This window comes from Rhododendron vialii, chromosome 13a (genome assembly GCF_030253575.1).
Source record: "Rhododendron vialii isolate Sample 1 chromosome 13a, ASM3025357v1".
NCBI classification, from domain to species: domain Eukaryota; kingdom Viridiplantae; phylum Streptophyta; class Magnoliopsida; order Ericales; family Ericaceae; genus Rhododendron; species Rhododendron vialii.
In genome coordinates, this window is record NC_080569.1 from 6205672 (window position 1) to 6222014 (window position 16343).

Sequence of the window (16343 nt, forward strand, 5' to 3'; positions counted from 1 at the left end):
GATACTCAAATCCATATCCTTTTTTCTCAAACCTTTATCACTTCTTAATATTTACAAATGTGCCATTTTGACTCAAATTTTGGAGGAAAAGCCTAAAAACACTAGATTGGGGTTTAAAAAAAAACGAGTGTAGTATTGGAGAAGATACACCCAAATAGAGCTTTTGACCCAATGAAACCGCAGTTCCCATAAGTGGGGGGATATTTGTCATAAAGGCAAACCTTAGTGGTGTCATTGAAATTTACCCAAAAAGAAAAAGTAAAAAAAGAAGAGGGGTGGGGACGACAAGAAAAGGTAGTCTGTTTTTTTCCATTTTGAACCTTTGCTTTGAGATGCAATGTACACATCAAGTGCCACAGTCCAACTTTTCCCAGACCAAATCTGAGAACTAGTTGGTGGTCGAAAACATGATCAATTCAAACACCACATTGAACCCAAATAGACTAACAAAAACATAATCCAAAACCCTAGGTCATCAAATCCTTACATTGTACATGGAGTGAATGCCAGTTAAAAAGGGGAAAAGAGGGTTAATGTTGGCCTCAGCATCAAAGTTTTAGACCAAGAATAAAGTCAATCCAAAGCTGGTGAAAGAATGAATAATAGGACTGGTAATGTAGGGACGGATTGAGGAGGGAATATAAATTATGAAACATCTTTGTTGGTAGACTTGATCAGGTCTAGTACGCTTACATGAAAAGTTTTCAGGAAATATATACGTCCAGAAAAGAGAAAGAAATGGTTCAAATTTACTGAATGATTGATCAGGTTCTGAATCTGAACTATTCTTTTCTCTTTTCTGGACCCTATCATTTTCACACTAGGAAACAGTATTAACTCAGTTCAAGTGTTGAAAACATTAAACACTGGCATGGATACACTTTTAGGTGTTTCTTGTTCTTGCTCTTTGGTGGTTGTGGTGGGTGTAAAAATTTGAAGGGGCGTTTTGGAGGGTTCTTTATCAGGAGGTTTTCGGTCTTCAGTGTTTTTACGTCCTCTTTTGGGGGGTTCATGCTTTGTGGTGGCTTCTTGCCTTCCTAGCGCTACTAGGTCTTGGGAGGCAGTTTTTTGCCGGCCTTTTTTAATTTTTTTTTCAAAGATTAATGATTTTTTTTTTTTTTTTGCTTAGCAAAAAAAAAAAAACCTCCCTCCACAATTATAAATTTATGTGGGTAGGTCCCAAAATTAAGTGTATGAGTCCCCTCTAGATGTGTGATACGAAAACAACAAATAAGCTAAAAGAGCTCTTAGGGCTAAATCAGATTTATAATGACCAATTATTCCAAAGAAGAAAAAATCCAGCAAAGGCACTAACTTCAAATGTATTAAGTACTGAAAAATTTAGGATCGAATACAATTATTAATTGGCTAGATCGAGGAAACAATAAAAGGGAGCTCCCTTCAGTCCAAGCACGGAGAAGAAAGGATGAAATTCGTCTCCCGCATCATTCACGCATTTGCAGTAATCCACAAGCTTCTCCATTCTACTGCATTTGAAAGAATGAGTCGGCAGCAAATTTCAAATCCTTCACCTACCCGTAAGTGGGCTGAAGGAAGCTCACTTATACGGTTAGACTATATCTAAAAAGTACTGTAACAAAGTACTCAAAACTCAACTTTTGTCCAACTGCAATTCATAAGGAAAAAAGAAAAGATCAAAAGAGGAATAAGCTTACAGATTAGGGATTGCCTTAACATAAGGAATAAGCTTACCACTTTCACTTAGGGAATTATGGATTAGGGATCACCTTAACATAAGGCAGATTCTTGACTAGGGATCGGAGTTGTTTAGTTTAGTTTTGCGTCTGTATTATCTACCTATGTCTGTACTTTTGTTGCATAAATCTCTATTCGACTAGCTTTATAATATTCCGAAGTACCACAACAACAACAAAATCAACTCCAACTAAACATGGAAATTGGAAGTTAGTACAAAAATGGAAGAGATAAAGCTGATCAGGTAACATGATAATTTCCTGAACAGCTTGGGCAGTAGCTGAAAATTAGTTTTCATGCTTCTAAATTAACAGCTTGAAAATTGGCTCAATACAACAGAGAAAAGAAATTAAAAACAACCAATTTATAATGCCCCAATTGTTAGGACTCATAACCCGACTTATTTAGATTATCTCTTATTATATCAAACATGTTAACATGTTAACTTCTATTCAAGCATATAAAAAGCTATATCAAACATGTTAACTTATTTTATTTTAAGCAAAATGGTTCAATAAATCTATATAATGGTAAAATCTACCTTATTTGTGATAACAAACAGGACCTAAGCATGGTTTGGGATTTCTGTAAGACTTCAGGTTAAAAGAAAAAAAGTTCAAATGAACTAATGTGATTAGTACCAATTGTAAAAACAAAACCAAAAAAAAAAAAAAAACCATTTTTGTCCGAAATAAACCAAAAAAACTTTTAACAGAGTACGTACCGAAAGGTCTATTCTCCTTAATTATGAAGAATAATCCTAACATTGGCAAATCACAAAAAGAATTGTTTCCTGAGTACTCGGAAAATACCTTTGGAATTTGATTTGGGTTTTGAGAAATGTTTTTGAAAATAATGAGCTGAAAGAGATATATAGATAGAGAAAAAAATTTAGAGACTATACCCAGAATTTTTGAGATCCAAAACAAACAAGAATGAAATCTAACCCTAACCCTAACCCTAGCCCTAAGAAGTGGAGCTACCAAGACAGACTACGAAATTAAGACTAAAATATTACGCAGAAAAAATTATGCAAGAAAAGAAATGACCATCCATTTTATATACATATACTATCCAATAGAAAAATATTTACGTAAATGGGTAGTAAGATATATATACACACAATAAATATATGTGAGTCAGTTGAATAATAGTAAGATGCAGAGCTTACTAGTGAGTATGATGATTCTATTAATGGAAACCCAATAGTTCCATGGAGGCCTCTGCACATCTTCAAGAACCATATTTGATCACAAGGGAATCACCGGCAGTACTATGTGGAATTATTACTCCAAAAAAAAAGAAGAGAGGAACAAAAGTAGGGGGGAAATAGGATTTCAATTAACGCTCGGAATATAAGGAACCGAAAAGAAAAGTGATCAGAGAGATAAGAAAAGCAAAAAAGAAAAGCAAGAGAGAGAGAGAGGGTAGCAGAAATCATGGAGGAGTGGGAAGTGAACAGACGGAGGATGGGTCGCTGTCTCCATGAGAGAGAGGGGGGGGAAGAGGATGGGTCGCTGTCTTCATGAGAGTCAGGCATAAAAAGGAAAGCGATACGCAGATACCCATATCTCTACAAATCTGGCTAACAGCCTGAAAAAGAGAAAAAATACTCCACTTGAGAGAGAGAGAGAGAGAGAGAGAGAGAGAGAGAGAGAGATGTTATGCAAAGGAAACTAGGAATGTTGTGTATTTATATTACAAATTTATGAATATAAACTGCTCTCTCTCAGATCAAAAAAAAACTTCTCTCTCTCTCTCTGTGGTAGGTATAGGAATAGGAATAGGAACTAGGAAGAGTGTAACTTTTTGAATTCCTACAGCACTAATAGAGAGAGAAAACATGTGGTGGGGTTTTCTTTGACCGCTGCTGCGTCACCCCCTCTCTCTCTCTCTCTCTCTCTCTCTCTCTCTGTGGCAGTAAAAGTGTTCACATTGTATACTCTCCATCTCTAGATCGTTTCTTCCTTGATTTCTACAGTATTTGTAAATTTGTAAGGACAACTGCTACTCAAAGAGAATAGGGTTTAGGAGCACTTGTGTGCCAGAAACTGACGGCGGTGACGGAACATCATCCAAATTACTTAAACACCCTTTCGTTATTTACCCAAGGAAAATGTTACTGTAAAAACAACTTATATATATATAAAAATATAGGTATGAAAGTGTTAAAATTACTTCTATAAAAAGTGCCAAGAGTACAAATATTTTGTTCTTGTTCTGAGCTTATTGATACCCCACTTAATTTTCTTTTCCGAATTTAGTCCCTTTTTTACTCAAATAATTTCGTCTTTTAGATCGAGTCTTTTTGGTTGTTTTCGCTTAATTTTACTCGATTTGAGTCTTTTTTCTTTTTCTTTGGATTAGTCAGTCATTATGACGAAAGGAATCAAATTAGCATAAGAATATAGACCAAAGTTGAAAAAAGTTCAACAAATAGCATTTTAGTGTCTTCAACATCGTTTTATTTAGACTTTTTTTGGCACTTCTATTTAGACTTCTCCAATTATATATGGTCTATTTATTTTCGGATTCTCCTCGTTGAGCCGAACAATATGATGTAAAAAAATATGATGAAAATTTGAAGGAAAAAAAAAGGAACTATCATCAACGGAAAAATAAAAGCAAAATCAAGAGGCAGGCAACAACAAGCGGTTGATCTGGTCAAGACCTTAGATTTAGAAGTTTGCTCCATTCAGAGCCTCATATTCGAAACATCTCAAGGGTTACTCCTTTCGTGTCAATTTATACCTTATATAGAGTTTTGTTGTGACTTTAATTAGGATTTTCCGCAAGTGAGGGGTGACATTCGCCCTCCATGATTACTCGAGGTGCATGCAAGCCATGCCGGACGCCCGAGTTATCAAAAAATCAAGAGTAGGCGTACCTTGTACCGGACATTGGAATGTTAGACGTTGTTTTGGAATTTTCATCTTAACTGAAATTTCCGGAGGAAAAATGACCACTCACATCATCCTATACAGTAATGAAAAACCGGCATATATTTGGTGGGAATTAGGGAAAGAAATGTTTTTTTGGGGGCCGAAAATTGAAAATTTTAATTTGTTTGTTTTGATAGAATCCCCACAATTGCAATTTGAATTTGACCTTTGAAAATCAAAATAGATCGAAAGACAACATTATTTTCAATTTGACCAAGGTTACTAAATTTTGATGCTTTAATTATTGTCAGGAGTCTTCCTCACCCACTGTTTGGGGGTGTCGTCGTTTTTGGGTGTTGGTATGTGTGAGTTGGGTTTTGTGAGATGTAATAGTTGGTGTGTGGTGTTGCACTGTGTAGTAGGCCGAACCAGACGACCCGAACCATTAGTTAAGGTGAACGTACCCAAGCTAGCCCGTACATTCGATTATTAAAAAAAGAGAGGTTACTATTACATATATAATAACAAGTTCTATTAAGAAACTTGAGCCCCTCAATATTCTAGCTTTGGCATTATTTTCAGTCCATAAGTTTTACATTATCCAACAGCCAGTTATTATTTTTCATCCAGGTTTGAAAATTATCGCCGCTCGTGCTAATTTCTGGCTCCCTCAGTCTTCTTGTCTGATCAGTTAGCTAGGAAGGATAATGAAGCATATCATAAGATTTTTTTATTTTTGTTAAAAACAAGAGGTAATTTCATTTCAGATCCCGAAGGCATTACATTGAGCCCATCATAAGATACAAGAATGAATCTAAACTACCAAAAATCTAGATACGAGCCCATGAACTAGCAGACTCGACGACTTACTGCAAAAACGGACCAACAACGAGGTTGGACATAGGGTTAGGCAAATTTAAGATTTGGTAGAAGAGAATTTCGAAGGGAAACCCAACCCAAATCATAGCAAGAAGTACAGATCTGAAATCATTTAAGATTTGGTAGTAGAGAATCTCCGAGGGAAATCCAACCCAAACTATAGCAAGAAGTACATATCTGAAATCATCAATTACTCACCCACAAAGACGTGAGAAAGTTTCACGAAGGGGAAGAAAAATCTCCGCTCCCGTAGAGTGCAGAAATACTAATAATTAACTCGAAAGAAAGGATTGATAAAATAATAAACTCCGGTCACCATTTTACCGTCTGTGTCGTCGGAAGCGCCGGCTCAAGTCTGACAACTTAAAGAGCATGTGGGTGGTTTCTGTCTTGTTCTCTTTCATTTTCAAAAAAAAAAAATTCAAAAAATTCCCCCTAAATTTTTCTTACTTTCAACATTTCTCTTTCAAAAAAAATTTCAAAACACAAACCAAACAAAACATTCATAATTTGACTTGGATGCTAGCTTCTCCCATCATAATACAGCTAGCTAGCTGTTGTTGTCTTTGAAGAAAACAAAAAAATTAGTGGAGTATGTGAAATCGGAAGCACATCATGTGGTCGATGTCTGGGTGACACCATGTACAGTGCTTAAAATGACACAATCGAATCCAACCTCTTTTTTCTGAGATATACCGGCATGCTTTACAGTATCAATCAATTACAGTCGTTCAAAAGTGTTTTAGAAGGTTCGAATTTTAATAAAACTTTTCGGGATTTAACTCTTTTTCGAAAAGTTTTATTAACATACCGACCGTTTAAAACACTTTTAAATGGTCACGATTGAGTGTGGTAAACAACCTCCGTAAATAAGATTTTCTCATTTTTTTATACCTTAACATGTTACCATTTCTTGAAAAGTTGATACATATCGCCGGTGGGGTTGCCTTTGTCCCCAAACTTTTTTACTTTGTCTGTCCGAAAAAGACTCGGCCCCCGGTTACTGTGGCCTGTCCCATTTTCAGATTCTTTCCGAGGATTCGCACTAAGATATATATTTGGATCGATGAAACCGAAGTTGAAATAGAGCGGTCATTCTAATGGCATACGGAGTACTCCCTCCGTCCCATAATGTTTGGCATTTTCAAGAATTCGTGCCATTTTTAAATTGCATATATATATATATATCTTTCAATCCATAATGTTTTAGGCGATTTTTTAAACTTTGTTTAATAAAACAAATTAAGCTCTATCAAACAAGATCCATGTTGCTTATAAAAAAAATTATGGATTAAAAGATATAGTTAATTTTTTCATAAGGCTGGAATAGTGAAAGTGTCAAACATTATGGGAAGGAGTGAGTATTTGTTTTCACATTTGGTTCATCATTGATTGATAGAATTAATGATTATTTCAAACGAAATTACTATTCATCTTATTAAATAAATTGTGACATATTGAGGTTGGAGATTTTATAATTTATTACTCCCTCCGTCCCGGTTTATTTGTCATCTTTTTGACTTTTTGAGAGCGTTTGACCTCTCAAAGAATTAGCTATAATTTTCAATTTGTAATGTTTTTAATATGTAATATGGATCTTGTTTGATAGATCTCAATTAGTTTTATTATACAAAATTTTTAAAATCATAAAAAATATTATAAATTGTAAGATATAAGTATATTTTTGAAAAACACGTATTTCGACAATTGGACAAACAAATTGGGACGGAGGGAGTATGTCATATTTCTCTTACTTTGTGTACTTTTTTGGAGAATCTTGGAAAAAGGCGTTGTTCTTTATAGATATTTAGTCTCCAAAATCCTTCCAAAAAGTGGAGAGAAAAAAAGATAAATAAATTGCAAAATCTCTCCTCAATATGTCACGTTCATTCATTTTGCTTGTTTAACTTTAACCCACAAATTTGAATAATGTAAGCAATGTTTTTGCATGATTAAATTGAATGCATGCTTCAATGAGCTAGCTATATAGAAACAACATGATCACCGATTTCTTTGATGTTATTTTCATTCTTTTTTTTTTTTTTTGAATAACTGAAGGTGCCGCCTACCCCATTTTTCAAATTTTGAAAATGGGGCAGGCAATCATAATTTTTGAATCATACAAGGCAAACACAAGCTAAAACTACTACTAACATCAATCTTACAAGACGAAACAGCCATCAAAGTGATGTGGGTTGTACTCAAAAAGAATTTGCGAACCCGTAGGCTAGGGTACACGATTTTTCTCTACTTTGCAGCGCCCTAGTGGAAGGCGCATGGGTTAATTTGGTCTCTAATATAATTAATATTAAGCTGCACACGTGTAAGCTGCTCCAAACGTATTATAAGTTATTAATTAAAATAAAAAAAAATTAGAATCATTAGCCTTGGTCTATATCACAAAACAAAATCAATGTGCTAGCTGATGCTCTAACCAACATGAAAGTGAAGCAAGAGGAACAAGGGATCGAGCGACTTGCTCAAATCAAATCCTCCCTCTAAAGGCATGGTGTTTGTTTAACCTGGGGGAACTATCATCATAGATAAAGACCATTGATATTAATTTAGAGGGAAAATATCTTGAAAGCACATATCAGTGCACCTAGATATACTACATGGATGATGGGATGTCAATTCCATGTCAATTGAGTATGAGAAGTTTTTGGGTGCCAGAGGGCACCACACACGTGGTAACCCGTCGGCGATTCCATCCGTCTAAATGGGTTTTGCATGGTTCGGATTTTAGAGAAAAAGAGGAGAGAGAGTGATCGAGTGAGGGAAGAGAGAGAGAGAGAGGGATAGAGAATAAATCTGAGCCGTCCACGTTTGGTCGGTTGGGATCGTTAACGGGTATCACCACGTGAAACCCGCTCTGCACCCAAAAATTAATCATTGAGTAATAAGCAAAAGTACAAAAAGTATTGGATGACTTGATGATCAAATCCTTCCCCAGTAAGATATGAGTCATACGACTGGTGTTCCATGATTGGATAACACAAGAGCAAATCAAGAAACTAGTGATAATACTGGGGCCAACCTAGCTATGAGGAAAAAATGTGGTTTGATAGAGATCCGGTTGAAAGGGTTCTAAGCTTCATCTTCATTCACCTCGTCTTCGGATAAATAATTTCCTATTTCTTTCCTATCGAGCTTCTGTTTCCTTCAGACAAGGGTTCCTTTCTAGTCGCTCAAAAGTGTTTACGTTGAGATAAATGACTGTGATTACTCACTACAGGCGCCGGACCCGGATTGGTTCCCTGCGGTTTGCGTTTGAGTTTCTCTCTTTCCCTTTTTTTTTTTTACTATCAAAAAGCATTTAGGCTTCAATTTTTTTTCTTTATTCAAATGCTTTCTGCGTTTGTTAGTTTTTGCATCAAATTTTTGTAAATTATTGGTTCGTTTTGACGAAATGAGTTGAAAAAGTAAAAAATTATGAACGAAACTCATTTTAAAAAAAAAAAAAAAACTCCAATAAAATCGAAAAAAAAAACCCCCCCGACTTTTTAGTGTTTTCTCGGCATTTTCCCAAAAAAAATTGGGTTACAGTCATAGTTTTTCTCTTCGATTCCTCGTGTTCAATCAAATCAATAATCGACAACAATTATGATGCAAAATTAACAAGCACGATTTTTTTGTGTAAATACAAAAAAAAACACACACACAAATTGGCTTGTTTAGGGATTAATCTCGTAAAAGTATAAATCTTAAAGAGAGAGCTAGAAAAATATTTTGGGCCGAATAAAAGTTATTCTTGATCTATTTCAATGTTTTCACTTCAAATAGAGGCAGGCCAAGCCCAAGAGGCCCGCTTCAAAACTCACTCTCACTGGAAGCCCAAAATGCGGCCACGAACAGACCAACGTGTATGCCAATCACGCCTTTGAGCCAAATATTGCGGCCATGAGAAAAAGTCTGCAGCCATGATTTGAAAAAAACTCCAAACAGGCCATACGTTAATCACGCCTTTAACTAGTAATAATAATTAAGTAAGAATAAAACGCGTGTTCGCTAACCACGCCTACTCCCTGATTTCACAAAATTTTGCGCCAAACTCTTCCTCCATCTCTGCTTTTTCTCACGTCACAGCAGCCCAAGGTTCGACTCTCTCTCTCTCACACACACACACACACACACAAGTTCTTGCTTCTCTCACAAAACAGGCATGTCTAGGGTTCGCTTTGATGGATCATAATTCCTGGATGTGCTTTTGCTATTGGCTTTTGTTGCACTTTTCAAATGGTAAATTCTTAGAAATCTAAAAGCCAAGGACCCATAACTGGTTGTTTTGTTTTCTTCATCTTCTTGTTTAAGGAGTAATTGCTGAAATCTCTTGCAGTAATTGAAAACTTGTTTCTTCTGGTTCTTTGTAGCACAGCTTTTCTAATTACAATACAATCAAACAAGAATTGGGTATATGTGTGTGTATACCTTTAGGAGTATAATGCATTTAGATGTGTTTGTAGTGTATTGATTCCGAATCTTTGCAGTGGATGGAGGTGGTATTAGAGCGAAAAGACGCGGACGATTGGATTTATAGAGGGGAAGGGGCTGCCAATCTTGTTCTTGATTACTCCGGATCCTCTCCTACGTTTGTATGTTCGTTTATGCTTTCACTCTTTTGATCATCTCCTTGTGTCTCTTCACTTCGTTTTTGATGGTAGAATAATTTAACTGAGCATTTTTTTCAAACTCTAAAAGTGAAGCGAACAAGTTCTTCCTTCTGAGAATTGGGATTTTTTTTTTTTTTTTTTGAAGAATGGTTTGGATTTGCAAAAGTCATCTTTGTACTCGGAAAATGAACTTGAATTGTAGAATGAGAGTGTTCCTTTAACTTGAAATAAAATCTATTTGGCCATGGTCCATTGACTCCATCTTATAACTCCACATGATATTTGTGGAAACTTTTAACCTATTAGGTAGAAAGGTCTCAACATTATAGTAAGTAATCACCCATCTCACCCCCAAGTAATGCGGATTGTATTTCCTTAGCACAGTCTAGTTTTCGCCCATGTTATAAATGTGGTGATCAATTCTACTAAAAGATCATTTAGGTTTAGTAAAAGTGAAGCTTTTCATGGATTTAGCTGGAGAGAAACAATTTTCTATACTAACATTATCGAAAATGTTTATTGAGGTGTGAGGGCTATTTTTACGGGAGAGTTTGGGTGCTGCTTTAGCGGCTATTCAGGGAGTCAGGGACTAATTTAGGGATGTGGGGGGCTGTTTTTGGGATGGTTTGGGTACTACTCGGGGGCTAAGTCGCGAGCGGATGTTGGGGCTGTTTTGGGGCGGATTTGAGGGCTGTTTGGGCTTGCTTTGAGGCAACAACAACGGGGTGTTTGTTTGAGGCATTTGCAAAGGAGGCAAAGGGTGACTTTAGAAACTTTTGGATGGTGTTTTGGTCAAGGCATAAGCATTTGTAAAGTTAGCTCCTTTCTAATTTATTTTCCTTCTTCTTGTTATTGTTGTTAGTTTTTGCTTAAAACAAAGAAGAAAACTTTGAGAGGTGGAGAGGTTGCGAGTAGCCATAAAAAGACATTATTTAGGTTCTCGTCTTATCTATCAGTTCACCTAGGTTAGTGTCGTCATGCCTAATTAAATATGATTCTCATGTGTTGGACTCATGTCCTTCTATCATAGGTGCAAATGACCTTACACCCACAAGTCTGTGTATTGTAGCCCATATATCTCTTTTGGAGGAGCCAATAACCAACGGCAGGCTTGAAGTCTGTGGAGGATTAGCAAAAAGGCGCAAATCCACTAATCTGGTTGTGAGTGGCCCAAGGAACCTATTTCAGGATCCGGATCTCATACCAGAACCAAGCTCTGAAGCAGGTTCCAACTTCCAATTGATTCCTCACGTGGCTTTACCTTTTTGGGGTATAATCTCACGTGGTTTGACTCTTTTAGGAAGGAAAATAGGGCGCAAATGCAAGGAGACCATTTGCTGAAACTTGGAAGGGATGACTGCGATTCCACCAAGAGTTTTTCACCAGGGAAGCCAAAGCCTGATCGTGGTAACTTGACCTGTATGGAAGCAAGAAAAGCTTGGAAACCTTCAAATAACTTCGTGTCAGTGCAGGTCCTTGTTTTGGCATCGCATTTTGATGGTTACTGAAGAAAGGACATACAGTATTCAGTAGCATTGTACCTATAATGAAGTGCTGGTTGCAACATGCTGTTAGTGTGGAGTCGGTATGGCAGTAGTTTTAAAGATCAAAATTATGATCCCAAATTCCCATTTTGGACTCGGGGCAAACTGGCATCCATCTTATAGTACTTATGACTTACTAGGAGATATTCCCATGTGCCTAAGTTGCTGTATCACCGCAATTTAACCCATGGAAGTTTGATTGCAACAATCTGTTGGTTTAGTTTCATACCATTTGGTGGTTTACAATCTCATACTGACACAGGATTTTCCTAGCATGGTCTATTTTATTCTCATCTTGTGCTAGTGCCCAGCATTTCCGAATAAGCAATACCTGTTTATGATTCATCCTTGCATGACATTTCTGTAACCATTAATTTCTCTATTACTCTTTGAGAGCAGAATTTCTTGCGGAAGTGACAGTATGTTTTCTCTACTAATCGATCACCATGATGGCATGATGTATGTGATTCTAGGTTTCTGCCAACCTTGAATATATGCAAATGAAAAATTTTAGCAAACCAAGACATGGATTTGGGGGAGTTCTGGCAGGAAAGACTTGATCCACTATTGACGTTGATGATGCAGCCCAACAATTTGAAACACCTGCAAAAATGAGACGGAAAATAGCTAACACAGCACAAGAGGGTTCAAGTGAGAGTCGTGTCCCTATTTCCAAATGAATGACAATGGCAACACAACAGAGAACTCCATCCCACTCAACTAAGCCTTGTCCAAATTACCTCAGGTTGGCTTCAGCCTTCATGATTCCTTTGTCGTACCATTCAGCATGACAAGGCATATGACAAATAACTCGTTTGAACTTCCAGCATTAGGTTAGAATCCATTTTCAATGGAACAATTTTTATTTTCTTTGGGGGTAATTTCTATGCAACACTTGGACTCTGAATAGAAATAAAATTCAATATTCAAACTCAATCTCAAAAAAACTTGCCTTAGGAAGAATCTCGCCAATCTCCTTGAACCCACACCCTGCAGTACTCTCTTGTTTGAGTTCTAAATGCCAAGCCTTCATAGAGAAATGAATTTGCACTCCTTTTTGGGTACATTGGCACTTTTTTCTTTTCTGACGTGGAAGTATCCCATTGTCCTTTCATTTGTGAAAAAATGAATTACAATAAAAGGACAGGTTTACAATTTTCTGTAATAAAAACCAAAAAAGAGTCAAAGTATACGAGGGACGGGTTGAAATCGTTTACCATTAATTCATTTTTTGGAATATTATTTTAATGTTTTCTCTTTTGTCTTCCTTATTTTAGACAAGAAGCAAATAAATTTTTCTGACTATTATTCTGATGCTTGTATTTGCATATATCAGGTATTGCTTCAACGACACTTCTGGCAGAGAAAGCTCAATTGGCACAGGAAAACTCAGTCTTTGCACAGGAGAACCGCTTCGGCGCTTCCAAAGGGAGATTGTTGAATACCACCAGTTAACCATGCAAGATGTTGCATGTATATTTGAATGAGGGCACTGAAGAGGTTACTCAAGTTTATCCCATCAAGGTATCTATCACCTTCAGTAAGCACCAGTATGCAAACTTCAGCCCTGTCCTCTCCAACTCCTGTGGTTCCCCATGCACAAAAAACCCATGATGTTTCTCCTCTCCCTATGCCAACTTCCCAAGTGTTTCTCCGTTGAGCTCCTTTATCCACAATTCAAGCGCGGAAGATGTGGAATGACGCTCAGATCCTCCATGGATGTTGCATGTCTCGCTTCCAAACAGAGGTTTGTAAGTTGTTATGTTTGCAAAATCAGTTTGGTTTCTTTGATGGTATGTTATTTGTTGTCATGATTTCTCTTTGCCAGGCCAGTATAAAAAGAATTGCTACTAGTTGTGTTCGATTTTATAGCTTTGAGCTGTTCCACTGCCATGTTGTTGTTAAGGAATAATATGTAACTTTAGATAGTGGTATCTGGGAACTTTTTGTGCAGGCCTGTTACTATTGGAAAACATTTTACTGTTGCCAAAATTAGGAACTTTCAGGATATGAAGCCATGTAAAGTTGGTCCCCGAATTGTAACATTCAATTTCTTATTGCGCTGACATTTAACCTGGTGCCAGTTGAGTATGTTTGTTGCCATTGCCTCTTATTGTATTCATTAGATGAAACAATATTTGATGCATGTAGATGTTCTTTCCCTTTTAACATTATTTAGTCGTAAGAGAGATCATACGGGACGATAAATCGTGGATAATTCAATGGAAACGAAACGATTAAAAGCAAGACAAAGTAAATGGGTAATAGATTTTGATTCCTAATTGTATCTTTTAGAAGAAGAAAAAAAGTATGCGGGGCCAATACAATCTAGTACAGACCCGTGACAACACAACACGAATGCTCTGGCTTTTGAAGCCGATGCCAAACTGGAATCTCATCGGCTATAAAGCAAGAGACGCGTGGTGTTCTGTACAGTTTTACGGTGGGGATAGTCGAATACTAGCATCGATTTTTTACCTAAGAGGGAGGACAGAATCATAGACAAGTACAAATTTTAATAGTACTACTAACGTTTATTTTATTTTATTTTGGTACTTCGGAATATTACTACTAACGTTTATTGCAGTGCATTGTAGTTTTGTAGAGCTGGACGGTTCCACGAGATGTGCATGATTTAAAATAAATAAATGTAAATTGTGGGGTTTTTATTAATGGCTTGTTGGAAGCCACACCACACATTGTTGTCCCCGGCGCAACGTGCTTTGCCAATGCCATAACACTTTTCCAATCAGAACCCCCACAGGAATCCTATGCTGCATCTTCTTACTACTATAAAGTCATAGGTAAGTATTTGAAGTTTTTCGCTCGGGTTCAAGTTTCCATAGCCATTTAGTGGGGATAAACAGAGTATTTGGTGCTCGTCGCATTCCGTAGTACATTACCTCTGGTTCCGACATAAGTGTGTGGTAGTACATTACCTCTGGTTCTGACATAAGTGTGGCGGGATCCCCTGTAGATGTCTAGATGATGATTATGTGGTGTTGAGGACAATAGTTCCTGATTATATGAATTTTGGAGTAGCGTATCTTCATATTCATAGTACACGAATTTGTCAGATCAGGGATTTCTCGATGAATTTCGAGAAGGGGAAAGATAATTTATAGAGAACGGAAAAATGAATTTTGTTTCTTCCCTTTAGTGGCGATTTACCTTTTTCTTAAAATTATGCATACCTCTCTAATCTAAACATTAATTCCAGAGCGAATTTAATTTCGTAATGTCGAAAAAATTATTCATTAGTTTTCAAGTCGGAATATACTTCAGTAAAATGAAAATTTAATGTTCCAAGTCTGTGCTGACGTTTCTACCCTCGAAGGCTGCCAACTCGACAGCAAATCATCCCATATACAGTATAAAACAAGAACAAAATACAACAACTATATATAAAAAGCAAAAAAACAAAAACAAAATACAAGAAAAGTCGCTCAACTCCGATGTCAGACTCACCACTCCACTCGTGGAGATGGGTATTTGCTGCCACCGCAGGATCGTCACTAGATCTGCTTGTATTATCGCTGTCGAAGGCCATGATGCCAAGGTTGGTTAGGTTTCTAAACAAGGAAATCGTGGGTTTGTGGAGAGAGAATTTTGAGAGGAGAGGGTGACAGTTAGGTGGGCTGATGAGGCCAGAAGAAAACAAGTTGATAGATTCTTGTGACAAAAATAATAGGCTGGCATTGGACTGATTGTCGTGGATCAATTGAAACTAGGGTTTGTAGGTTGTTGAGATGCTTCTCGTAGGTACCAATTTGGAAATACACCACGTTTCAAATGAACTGGGGAGAGGGGACCCTACTGCTAAGGGACAGCATAGGTACCCCATCTGAGCCAACAGTGAAATCTGAGCCGTCAATTGTCGAGCATGGGCGGTCCAGATGGGGTTAACACAAATGTTGTTCCTTTAGGAGACAACACGTTTCAAATATGAGAGAGATCTAAAAAGTCGAAAAAGTCAGATTTTTTAGTCTTTTTTGTCTTCTTATATGAATTTTATTAAAACTTTGACTTATGCTATTATACTTTTTTGATTTCTCTCGTCGAGGCGAAAAATATGGTGTAAGAATTAACCCAAATCTTATAAAGATCAAACAAAGCAACCAAAAAGACCTTACCAAAAAGTATTTGAAAAGTTATGCCATACTTGGTTGTGTATTAGGAAATTTGGAATCAATATCGTCAACAAATGAATATTAGTTTTGTTTTTCTCTCTTTTTCCAGATCAAAATTAATTCAAATAAATAGATTTATTTTTATATTCCTCTTTGTATGCTAGTTTACTCATCAGTCCTCTCCACATTTTGTAAAATCTTTGTTTTGTAAGTTTGTACTCTAGCCCAGTTTAATAAAATAGGGATAAAACATTACTTGACATTAATTCATTGAGCCAAGTGTCGGCTCAATTGGTTAGTGCTAAGATTTTCCCAGTCAATTATTCAATTTAAGTATCCATAACCGTCTGGTTAGGCTAAACATGCTCTGTTGTACCTGTAGCACGTGGTGAGGGTCCTGACATAGGTTCGGTATGGTTCTATGCAGATAGTTACGTGGTACCGAAGGCGATACTCTCTAACGGATATTTAGAGCAGCGTATCTACATGTTCATATACCGGAAAAAAACTTTATTTCTAACACAATAATAAGTTCTAGGGTTTACAGCAATAATGTTACTCCATAATTTAATACGCAATTTG

The 16343-nt window shown here is 36.7% G+C and overlaps 2 long non-coding RNA genes across 5 annotated transcripts; one reads left to right on the top strand and one right to left on the bottom strand.

The window, feature by feature from the left end:
- Positions 1 to 1231: 1231 nt before the first annotated feature.
- On the bottom strand, positions 1232 to 3382 carry LOC131314480 (uncharacterized). Its single transcript, XR_009196410.1, has 2 exons — positions 2888 to 3382; positions 1232 to 1487 (listed from the first exon to the last, which is right to left on the bottom strand). It is a non-coding gene; the product is annotated as an uncharacterized LOC131314480 (long non-coding RNA).
- A 6148-nt stretch (positions 3383 to 9530) lies between these two features.
- On the top strand, positions 9531 to 13734 carry LOC131314414 (uncharacterized). 4 transcript variants are annotated; one of them, XR_009196398.1, is made up of 5 exons: positions 9531 to 9572; positions 9965 to 10069; positions 11118 to 11559; positions 12105 to 12376; positions 12968 to 13734. It is a non-coding gene; the product is annotated as an uncharacterized LOC131314414 (long non-coding RNA). The 4 variants fall into 4 exon arrangements; XR_009196399.1 differs by lacking the exon at positions 9531 to 9572 and adding an exon at positions 9585 to 9716; XR_009196400.1 differs by lacking the exon at positions 9531 to 9572 and adding an exon at positions 9585 to 9716 and having other exon boundaries at positions 11157 to 11559.
- The last annotated feature ends 2609 nt before the right edge of the window (positions 13735 to 16343 follow it).